The sequence below is a fragment of the Triticum dicoccoides genome, chromosome 7A (assembly GCF_002162155.2).
Source record: "Triticum dicoccoides isolate Atlit2015 ecotype Zavitan chromosome 7A, WEW_v2.0, whole genome shotgun sequence".
Taxonomy (NCBI): domain Eukaryota; kingdom Viridiplantae; phylum Streptophyta; class Magnoliopsida; order Poales; family Poaceae; genus Triticum; species Triticum dicoccoides.
In genome coordinates, this window is record NC_041392.1 from 495,049,816 (window position 1) to 495,061,166 (window position 11,351).

Here is an 11,351-nt window from a genome sequence, read left to right on the forward strand (position 1 = left end):
TAACACCTATCCGGATAGCTCTGAGTAGAGATACCGGATACGTATAATGGAGCAACAATTTGGAATAGCTCCAAGTAGAACAGTTATTTGAAATGGCTCCAAATATAGCGTAGAGATTTGCGAAGTACATACGGATCTGAATGTTGCACACCCCTTGACTAAAACCTCTCTCACAAGCAACATGATCAAACCCAGAACTCATTGAGTGTTAATCACATAGTGATGTGAACTAGATTGTGAACTCTAGTAAACTCTTTGGATGTTGGTCACATGGCGATGTGACCTGTGAATGTTAATCACACGGCGATGTGAACTAGATTATTGACTCTAGTGCAAGTGGGAGACTGTTGGAAATATGCCCTAGAGGCAATAATAAATTGATTATTATTATATTTCCTTATTCATGATAATCGTTTATTATCCATGCTATAATTGTATTGATAGGAAACTCAGATACATGTGTAGATACATAGACAACACCATGTCCCTAGTAAGCCTCTAGTTGACTAGCTCGTTGATCAATAGATGGTTACGGTTTCCTGACCATGGACATTGGATGTCATTGATAACGGGATCACATCATTAGGAGAATCATGTGATGGACAAGACCCAATCATAAGCCTAGCACAAAGATCGTGTAGTTCGTATGCTAAAGCTTTTCTAATGTCAAGTATCATTTCCTTAGACCATGAGATTGTGCAACTCCCGGATACCGTAGGAATGCTTTGGGTGTGCCAAACGTCACAACGTAACTAGGTGGCTATAAAGGTACACTACGGGTATCTCCAAAAGTGTCTATTGGGTTGGCATGAATCGAGACTGGGATTTGTCACTCCGTGTGACGGGGAGGTATCTCTGGGCCCACTCGGTAGGACATCATCAGATGCGCAATGTGACCAAGGAGTTGATCACGGGATGATGTGTTATGGAACGAGTAAAGAGACTTGCCGGTAACGAGATTGAACAAGGTATCGGATACCGATGATCGAATCTCGGGCAAGTACAATACCGCTGGACAAAGGGAATTGTATACGGGATTGACTGAATCCTTGACATCGTGGTTCATCCGATGAGATCATCGTGGAACATGTGGGAGCCAACATGGGTATCCAGATCCCGCTGTTGGTTATTGGCCGGAGAGGTGTCTCGGTCATGTCTGCATGATTCCCGAACCCGTAGGGTCTACATACTTAAGGTTCGATGACGCTAGGGTTATAGGGAAAGTATGTACGCGGTTACCGAATGTTGTTCGGAGTCCCGGATGAGATCCCGGACGTTGCGAGGAGTTCCGAAATGGTCCGGAGGTAAAGATTGATATATTGGACGAAGGGATTTGGAGTCCGGGAGTGTTCCGGAGGTACCGGGTGATGACCAGCATGACCGAAAGGTGTTTCGGGAGCCCCGACAAGTGTTGGGGGGCTTCATGGGCCAAGGGAAGGGGGCAAACCAGCCACTAAGGGGCTGTGCGCCCCCCTCACCTATTCCCACGTGACCAGGGGGTTTGGGGCGCCCCATCTAGGGTTCCCACCTCCTGGCTTGGGGGCCAAGTCACCCAAGGGGGAGATCCCATCTGCCCTGGCCGCCGCCCCCCTAGGGGAAACCCTAGGGCGCCTCCCCCTCCCCCTTGCCCCTATATATAGTGGAGGTTTTGGGGCTGCCCAAGACACGAGATGAACTCTCCCAAGGCGCAGCCCTACCTCTCTTCCTCCTCGTCTCTCGTAGTGCTTGGTGAAGCCCTGCTAGAGTTTCGCGCTCCTCCACCACCACCACGCCGTCGTGCTGCTGCTGGACGGAGTCTTCCCCAACCTCTCCTTCTCCCCTTGCTGGATCAAGGCGTGGGAGACGTCACTGGGCTGCATGTGTGTTGAAAGCGGAGGTGCCGTCCGTTCGGCACTAGGATCATCAGTGATTTGGATCACGACGAGTACGACTCCATCAACCCTGTTCACTTGAACGCTTCCGCTTAGCGATCTACAAGGGTATGTAGATGCACTCTCCTTCCCTCGTTGCTAGATTACTCCATAGATTGATCTTGGTGTTGCGTGGAAAATTTTGAATTTCTTCTACGTTCCCCAACACATTGATGATCTGAAGCTGAAACTGAACACCTTGGAAGGGATGCTTTCGGAGGTCATGGCCCAAGAGGAGACCCTGGATAAGGCCCTTGAGAGTGAGAGGCAGCTGTGGAAGGATGATGCCGCTGCCCACAATGACTATGTGGGCAGCGTAAATCTCTGGATCGGCCGCCTCATCGACGTTGCCGAGAAGCTCACCATGCAGCTAGCCATCATGGGCATGCCGGATGTCAGGTACTCCTAGGAGGCGAACACAAGCCCCAATGTCAGGCTGACCTTGTTCTTCGAGCGTGTCCCCGACGCCCTGGAGCAACTCCGCTCCAATTGAGTGACTTATCTAGCCAATGAGGCCCGGAGGCTTTGCTGGGGCGCCCTGACCAAGGTGCTCACCAAGGTGGTGTTCTGGAACCCCAGCGTCGACTTCGCCAACGCACTTGAGAGCTTGCCGGAGGATGCTGGCCTCACGGCGCTCAAAGAGCGTATCGAGCCCATCATCAGCTGCATCAACGGAGTCAAGAGGGTGGAGGGCCAGCGCCGGAACTAGCCACCCCGTTCCTCATTGCTGCTGCAAGTTCACGCCCAAGACAACTTTATCTTAAGTTAGAACGACGGCAACCACTGATGTAATATAACCTTGTAGTATTCTGAAATAGTGTGTGCTATCTTTCTGTTTCATCTTTCTTTGTATGTACGCACCCTACGCTTAGTTGGATAGGTTTGCCGGCGCGTAAACTCGTGTTGTGGCACTTTGAGGAATGGATCCTTAGTAGCCTGCCAGGGGGCGCTTGTTGCCGGGCAAGCCAACTTGCCATTCTCGGCGCAGCCGCCTGATCTGTTGAGCGGACTTGAAACAGAACAAGAGCGTTGCCAATAGCGGAAGGATTCCCTTACGTGCAGGCTTTCCATACAAAGAGAAAAATACTTCAAGGAAAATAACCTTATATAAAAGGAAATTTTGTTTAAAAAAACTACAGCGCGCGGCTGGCCGAGTCCTTTAGGCCCGTGCGAGGTGTTTAGCCTTTTTCTTCTCTGTTTCGTTTATTTTTGTGTACGTTTAGTCCCACATTGTCTAGCTTTTGACCTCAAAGCCTCTTTTTCACCTATAAATATAGACCCATAGAGCCTCCAAAAATCATCCGATTCGGGTTAAATCAATATTTTTGGTTTGACTAGATTTATTAAAGAAAAATATGTTTTCTCTCCGGTGAGATTTCTGAAAATTGTATCTTCTCTTCGAAGTCGTCTTTTCTCTACCTTATAAAGGTATCTTTCTTTGTTTTCTTTTTATACTTCCGTAGTTTATTATTTTCTAGACTAGTGTAGTAGAATAATTAGATTAATAATTAGTCTCTATATTTATATATAGACACTGAATTCTTTTAGCCGTAGCTATTTTTCTTCCGTAAAATAGCTTGGCCCTGATTTTTCAAATAGCCATAACTTTTCACTCGTTTATCCAAATTAGATGAAACCAGCGTCTATAGCTTCGTCTTGTTTTCACCTATCCAGTGAACCTATCACATCAACTTTTTGAAATTTTCAAATTTCAAAATTTGTTCAGATTCATATTCAAAGTTCTTTTGAACATAACTTGAGTTTCGTAACTCTGATTTAGTTGATTCTTTTTGCAAATCGAAGCTCTTGACCTAAACTTTCTCATAAGGCAAAATTCACATAATTTTGGTACTGTTAGAAATTGTTTTATGTTGCAAGAGTTATTTGCTTGGTTTTGATGTTTCCTGAATTGTCTTCTTCGTTCTTTGTGATCTTTTGAGGATTGCTTATGTGTGGTTACTATTGCTTGCTTACGATAGATTGACCGGAGTGTGACGAGTAGAACTATCAGGAGTTATGAGTGCGAATCATCTTCATCAACTGTACAAGGCAAGTTCACACTTTGATCATGTCCCTTTCATACCCAGTTTTTATGCATTAGTTTCATCCTCAAACATTGCATGGTTAGGAATTGATAACATGTGGGTATTGGGAAGTAGTTGATGAGGTAGGAACCTATTGTCCTGCATTCAAACATTGGGAGTTACTTCTACATTATGCTTATACTACTATGCTATTCTCATAGACGTGGATTGGTTGAGTGTATTCATGACAGATGTGAGAGTTATCATTAATGGCTAACTTAAGGTGGCTACTTCAATACACATCTGGGTGGATTGTTGGGGCACCCTGGAGTACCCAGTGGTTTGCCCGGGCACCTGGAGAACCCAGTGCTTGCCCAAGGGGATCCCGGAGGACCCGTGTGATCACCCTATGGAATGCCACCCAGGCTCAAAGGGATCATAAGATTATTCATGCTAGAAACTTTGGTGTGCAGCCACAAGCCATTATGGGCTCTAGCATAGTTAAGTAAGTTGCGTGAGCTCTTGAAGAGGTGGACTAGCAGATGTAGGGGGATTGTAGGTGTACCGGTCTGCCCGGAGTAGAGAGTTAATGCTTCTGAAAGACTGTGTCTCGGTCATCCGTTTCTCAAACATCATGTAGTGCAAGAAATCCAACGGAGGAGATCGAGTCTTGTGGGGAAAAGTGTGCAAACCTCTGCAGAGTGTACAAACTAATCATGATTAGCCGTGTCCCCGGTTATGGACATCTTGAGTATCTGATTCTTGGATTATCATATTGATCTCATCACATTACTTAATTAATTTGTTGGGTTGATGATTATTAATTTGGGATTGAGTTGGAGGAACCTTCTCAATATTGTTCAACAAACTTTGTAGTTAAATAAAATATATTCCTTTGCTGTAGGGAAAAATTGGCTTTTTGCAAAAACATCATAACCATAGAGCTTTACCACCAGCCAAATATGCATGTAGTGATAGCCATTATTCATCTTTATCCTATGGTGTGAAATTTCCAGTACATTCAATGTACTTACCCTTTGTGGCTGCAACGTCTCATGTTGCAGGATTCTTGCGACGAGTAAGTGATACGTTAGGGTTACGATTTCTACACTCAACTTTGCCGTTGGTGTTGATGGGAATCCACAACCTTGTCGTTACTTCCGCTATTTTTGGATTGAGATAATAGTATTTACATTACTTTATACATGTGATTTACCTCTGTTATAAATCCTCGAGTATTGTGTGTGTCAGCATATCGATCCAGGGATGACACTTAAACACAGATACTTGACCGTCTGAGGTCCGGTCGCTACACTCCCTCAGTCACGCCAAGAATCATGTAGGAACAAACTAGGACAAAATCAGGGAAGAATTGCAAAAGTTATGGCTGATTCTGCAGCCTTTGGAGGATGATACGAGCGTTGTGCGGTCATAGCAGACATCAACTTTTCCTCTAAACTTGCAGTTTTGTATTTTGGTCATCATTTTTTCATACAAACTCCGATTTTGGCATCCTTGGGCTCGTTTGATTCATCTCGGGAAGCCCGATACACACATGGTAATGGATATGGACATTCAATTTGTACACTTTTTAAAATGTCATAATATGAAGCTCTCAATAGGGCCCGAATCTGATTCCTGGAACTTCTCCAGTTTGGCCAAGTTGGGTACATATACCCCGTAAAATATGTTCCCTCGTCAAATAAATTGGGTACATATCATGGATCTTAAACTCTTTTTGGCAAGATATTTGTCTTGGAGATAAATCTTCGGCTAGTCAATTTCCAAGGCTATATAACATAACATTTACTAGGTTTGTTACTCTGCAACTGGTTAAACAGAAAGGTTTGGACATGTTTATTTTCATAAGGATTTTTTTGTGAGACTCAACAACAATGGAATACTCTGAAATAAAATTTGAATGAGGTGGAACTAACTGGTGACAAAGATAGAGTGAAGTGGATCCTTTATTCTAGAAATAAATCATTGTGAGAGACTTATATCTACACCTGTAAGCTTCTGCTTTGGTGGGTTATAGGTGTATTTGGAAACTCAGGATGTCCAATAAAATTTGAACGTTCTTATGGTTAATGTTGAAAGACAGCATCCTAAACAAAGATAATTTGCTCAAGAGGGGGTGAACTAGTAATGGCCAGTGCCACATCTGAGGGCAACGAAAGCATTGAAAACTTATTCTTCAAGTGTAGTTTGGCCAAGTTGGCTTGTCAAATTATGATGTGGGCCTTCAACTTGATTAGACTACCTCACAATGTTGATGATCTGGTTGGGGAATGTGCTCTAATATTTCCTTTGAATTTGAGGCCTTGGTGGTAATACGGGGGTTAGTATTTGCTAGACTTTCTGGAAAACCAGAAACAAAGATTGTTTTGAAAAGAAATTCCCTAAACATCCAAGTGCTGTGATTTTTAGCTTGTTTGATTTTTTACATTACTAGTTGGGGTATCCTAAAGAGAAAAGCATATCGAAGAAGAACTAAGGAAGCTTTCATAAAGATGAAGGTGGTATTGGAGGAAGCGTATACCAGAAGTCGTGGTTGGGATCCTTTGAGCATGCGTGCAATCTCGAAGCTTAACTGAAGAGGTATGTGCTCTCTGGGAGCCTTTTTTGGAGGTGTTTTCTTTTCCATCGGATGAACAACCCTTGATCTTCAGGCATTGTTTAGCTCGCTCTGATAAAAATTGGTGTTAAAAGTGGGGGAAAATAACTAGCGGCCGATACCCCTGGAAGGGGCTCCCAAGGGCGGGGAGGGTGCGCCCAGCGACCGCCATGGGTCACGTGGTGCGCGCACCATTGGAGCACATGTTTTTGTACACCCGTTTTTGGCTAATTTTCAGGGTTTGGATTTTGCTTGGTTTTTTAGGTTTTCCTGAAAAATTAATTGTTTTTTTGGTTTTCCTCTTGTGAAGAACACCATGTGAAAGGACACAATTGTGCTTCTCGAAAGTAAAAAAAATAAGAATGCTATGCCTCATGGTGAAGCACAATTGTGCTTCCTGAAAAAGTGAAAAGCATGGTTGTGTTTCATGTTGAAGCACATTCGTGCTTCTCGAAAAGTGAAAAGTACAGTTGTACGTCATGTTGAAGCACAACTAGGCTTCTTGAAAAGTGAAAAAGCATAGTTGTCCATTGTGTAAAGCAAAGGTGTGCTTCCGCATGAAGCATAAATTGTGTGTCCAGTTTCCCCTTTTTGCAGGATTTTTGGTTTCCGGTTTTTGTCGAAAAAAAATTGTTCAAACCAATTAGCACGGGATCTAGTTTCGAAGATCTTGACACGAAAAACACAAGGGTGAAAATGATTTGTGGTTTCCGCACAGTTCATGAGATATAACATTTTAAAAAGGATACTACGAAAAAGCACAAAACTTTCAGTTTTAACAAGTGTCACACTTAAAGTGCGACATTTTTCTCTACAAGGGGACATTGGAGTGACCTTTGGAAAGGGTACCTTTAACCAGTGATTTCGGTTAAACATTGGATGGTATTGTTGCTGTTGGATATGATGTTGGCCTATCCAGGTTGATTAGGATAGTTATTGTTACTGTTGGATGTGATGTTGGCCTATCCAGGTTCATTAGAATAGTTATTGTTACTGTTGGATGTGATGTTGGCCTATCCAGGTTGATTAGGATAGTTTGAGACAACAGTTATTAATTGTGATGTTGTCTGGTTTGCAGCATGTCTGCTTAGATGTGAGCATATTCGGTGGCATCTCTTTATTTATTTCTTTGTTTTGTTAAGATGTTTTATAATACAGATCAAAAAGATGTTTTGTAAAAATTATGTTGATGGTTTATTTTAAAAATCCACAATATTGCTGCAAAAAAATCCACAATATTGCTTGTTATTTAAAGGAAATAAGTATTGCCTTTATTTTCAAATGAGAAACTTTTACTTTCTTAGCTTTGCTAGAGGGACCTCCTATTTGGTGTGCTAGGCGCTCGCGAATGAGCCAGCGCGTACCGCGAGAGCTATATCTCATTAGTGCAAGAGTAGAATTTCTCGTGCTATCTACAGTAATATGTCGGCCCGATTCTATGCACTCACGGCTTGCTTGCTCGGTAATGCTCGTTCGCTCACTACATTTTGCTCTTTTTTCTTTTCATTTTTCTTTTGGTTTTTTGTTTCTCCATTCTTTGTTTTATTCTATTTATACTTGGTTTTTTTATTTGCCTTTTCTTTCGTTTCTTTCTTTGCTATTATTGATGTTTTCTTCTCTATTCGATTTTCTTGTTTTCTGTTTCATTTTTAGTTTTCATCAGTTTTCTTCATTTTTTTTGTTTTGCTTGGTTTTTCTTCAGCTTTTTTTGGTTTTTCTTCATTTCCTCATGGGTTTACACGGGTCCTTCGTGCTTTTCGTTTTTGAGGGTTTTCTATAATGATTAACATTTTCCAAATACAAGATTAACATTTTTTTGATACACATTTTTCAATGCTTGTTAAAAAAATTCAAATATATTATTAAAAAAACTAATGCATCGTCAACATTTTTTCTATAAATAGTTCAATTTTTCTCATGCTTTATTAAAAAAATTCAAATGCAAGATTGAATATCTTTGAATACATGGTCGACATTTTTTCTGTATACATTTAACATTTGTCAAATGCTTGATTAATATTTTTAAATACATGATTGACATTTTTTGAATACAATAATGGATTAAAGTTTTATAATACATGGTCATATTATTTTATATAAACAGTTAAAAAAATTCAAATGCTTCATTAACATTTTTTCAAATGCATTAACTATTTTTTGGCCGCCCCATGCGTGGGGTTGGATGTCTCTTGCTTTCTTCATTCCATTTTTTTGTTTTTTGATTTTCCTTCCGTATTTATTTTGTTCTTGAAAATAACTCTGGATTTCCAAAAACTTCAAAATTTAGAAAATTGGGATTTTTAAAAAATCAAGAAATAATAAAATTTTCGTGAATTCAAAAAATGTTCATGATTTGAAAAAATGCTCTCGAAAATAAAAAATGTTGGCATATTCAAAAAAAAGAATTTTAATCAGGAAAAAATTTGGCATATCATGAACATGTTCACACTTTTAAGAAATGTTCAGAAAAAATAGCGAATTTCGGACATTGTTCCCATATTTCTGAGAAAGTTCATCGATCCAAAAAAATCATGCATTTAACAATTTTTTTTTAAAAAAACATAATTTTCTAAAAAGATACCAATTTTTTCTTAAAAATGTTGACCAATTCAAAAAAATCACGAGTTTCAAGTAAATGTTCACAGTTTCAAAATATGATTTTACAATTGTAAAAGAAAAATTGTTGTATTAAAAACATTCATGATTCTAAGTATGTTCATGATTTCAAAAATTGTTATGGTTTCAATAAATATTCACATATTCGAATTTTTTCATGATTTCAAAAAATGTCCACGAATTTGAATGTGTTCGCATGAATGAAGAAGAAAAATAAAAGTAAAATAAATAGAAAAAATAGGAAGGAAAAAACTGATATAAAAGAAAGAAAAAGAGAAAGCAAAAATGAATAAATCAAAAGGAAAAGGAAATCAGAAAATAAAAATGAAAAAAACTTAAAAGGATAAAATAAATTAAAAACAAAAAAATAAAACCGGGAAGGTTCTAGAAGCTTCCCAAAACCAGTGGGAAAAAGCAAGTATGGGCCGGCTCATACAAAGGACATGCGCACAAATAGGGTATGTGCTGCGTAGCTATGTGGCGAGCTGTGCGCTAAATAGGACTGGTCTTTGCTAGACGCGATGAATAAGAAATTCCCTTACTACAGCCCAAAACTAGTCGTCAACCCCCTCCTTGGGCTGTTCTTTCACGGTTGTCGTGCATTTAGCGATGATTTTGGTCGACGTCATAAAAAAAAGATTAGAGAGCAACTAGTTAAGAGTGTACTCTCTATGTGGGTTTCCGAGAGGTCATTTATGATTCAAGAGATATATTGTTCCGAAAAAACTGATCTATGGAAAAAAGACAAATAACCCACTCATCCATTTTCTCACCCCACACGGGCAGGGAATAAAATATCTCCTTAACTCCACGTACAGATGCCACTTGTCATCACTATAGAAGGCGAAAGTAACCTTTTCCAAAAGGTATCGTTCAATAAGTGATTTCGGGAAACTCATCAGTAGGGTGGTGTCGATGTACCCTGCCCGGTGGTCGACCATTCCTATACTACAGGATAACACTGTCACGCGACTGAGCTCTTGCGCATGTAGCCCAAGCCGCCGCTCTATTTTTTCATAAAGGACGATTTTAAAATATAGCATCAAATGAATACAGAACATTTATAAGTAATACTTGGCCTCTACATAATTAAAATATACACAGTCAAACATCAAGTCTGACAATCAGAAGAAAAAACTGACAAATCGATAAAAGTAGAGTCCTATAAACTGACATTGCGCCTATGTCAAAAGGTGGACTGAATTGATCCGAAGGTTATGCTGCCATCCACGTCAAATAAAAAACTTCATAGCCACCTACTCCAACTGCGTACACACCACCTTGAACAGTGGTTGAACATCCGCTCGTTGTAGCATAGTCCATGTATAAAGCAAGTGCATACAACGAAAAATAATCAGAAGAGAAGCATTTTTGCCACTAAAACCAAAATCATTTCTACATAGCTAAAGCGACCATACTAAGGTATAACGCTCCCACCCTCAATATGTTTTGAACCTATTTGAAATATCGTCCAATCAATGACCAAAAATATTGGCAACACTTGTGGACGGATATAAACTTGATGCTATTTGGATGACTGACCACGTAGAACTTGCAAAGTTGCATTGGAAAAAGAGATGCCTGATTGTCTCTCGTGAGTACAAAAACAACACTTCTTACTCTCTTGCCAATTGTGTCGTGCGAGGTTGTTTTTTGGTTAGCACAACTCACACGAAGATACCACATGAAGAATTTAACTTTTAGTGAAATCTTCGACCTTCAAATTTTCTTATTATTACTCACCGATACCTCAAAATATGTGAGTGCACGGTTCATAGAGTCTACAGTGGAAAAACCCTGATGTGGTAAGGTCCTGCGAAACACAGCCTGACCTTGGGTCAGGCTAACCGCATCCAAACGGGACAAAAATAATGCCATGACATAAGTCGGGGACCAGTCAAATCCTGCCTAAACGTAATATTTGGCAGGGATGAACTGAGCACCTGCGCAGTGGTATTATTCTTATCGCGAGCAATATTGTACAAGGCTGGATATTATTCTTGGAGACTGGCATCGCCTAGTCAGATGTCTTGCCAAAAACGAATCGTCGACTCATCCTTTATCGCCAAACACCCAAAGCAAAAGAAATATTTCTTTGCCGTCATTAGAGCAACTCTAGCAGACCCCGCAAAAAGCCCTGATCCGCAAAATAACCGTCAAAATATGGGTCGGCGCGGAAAATCA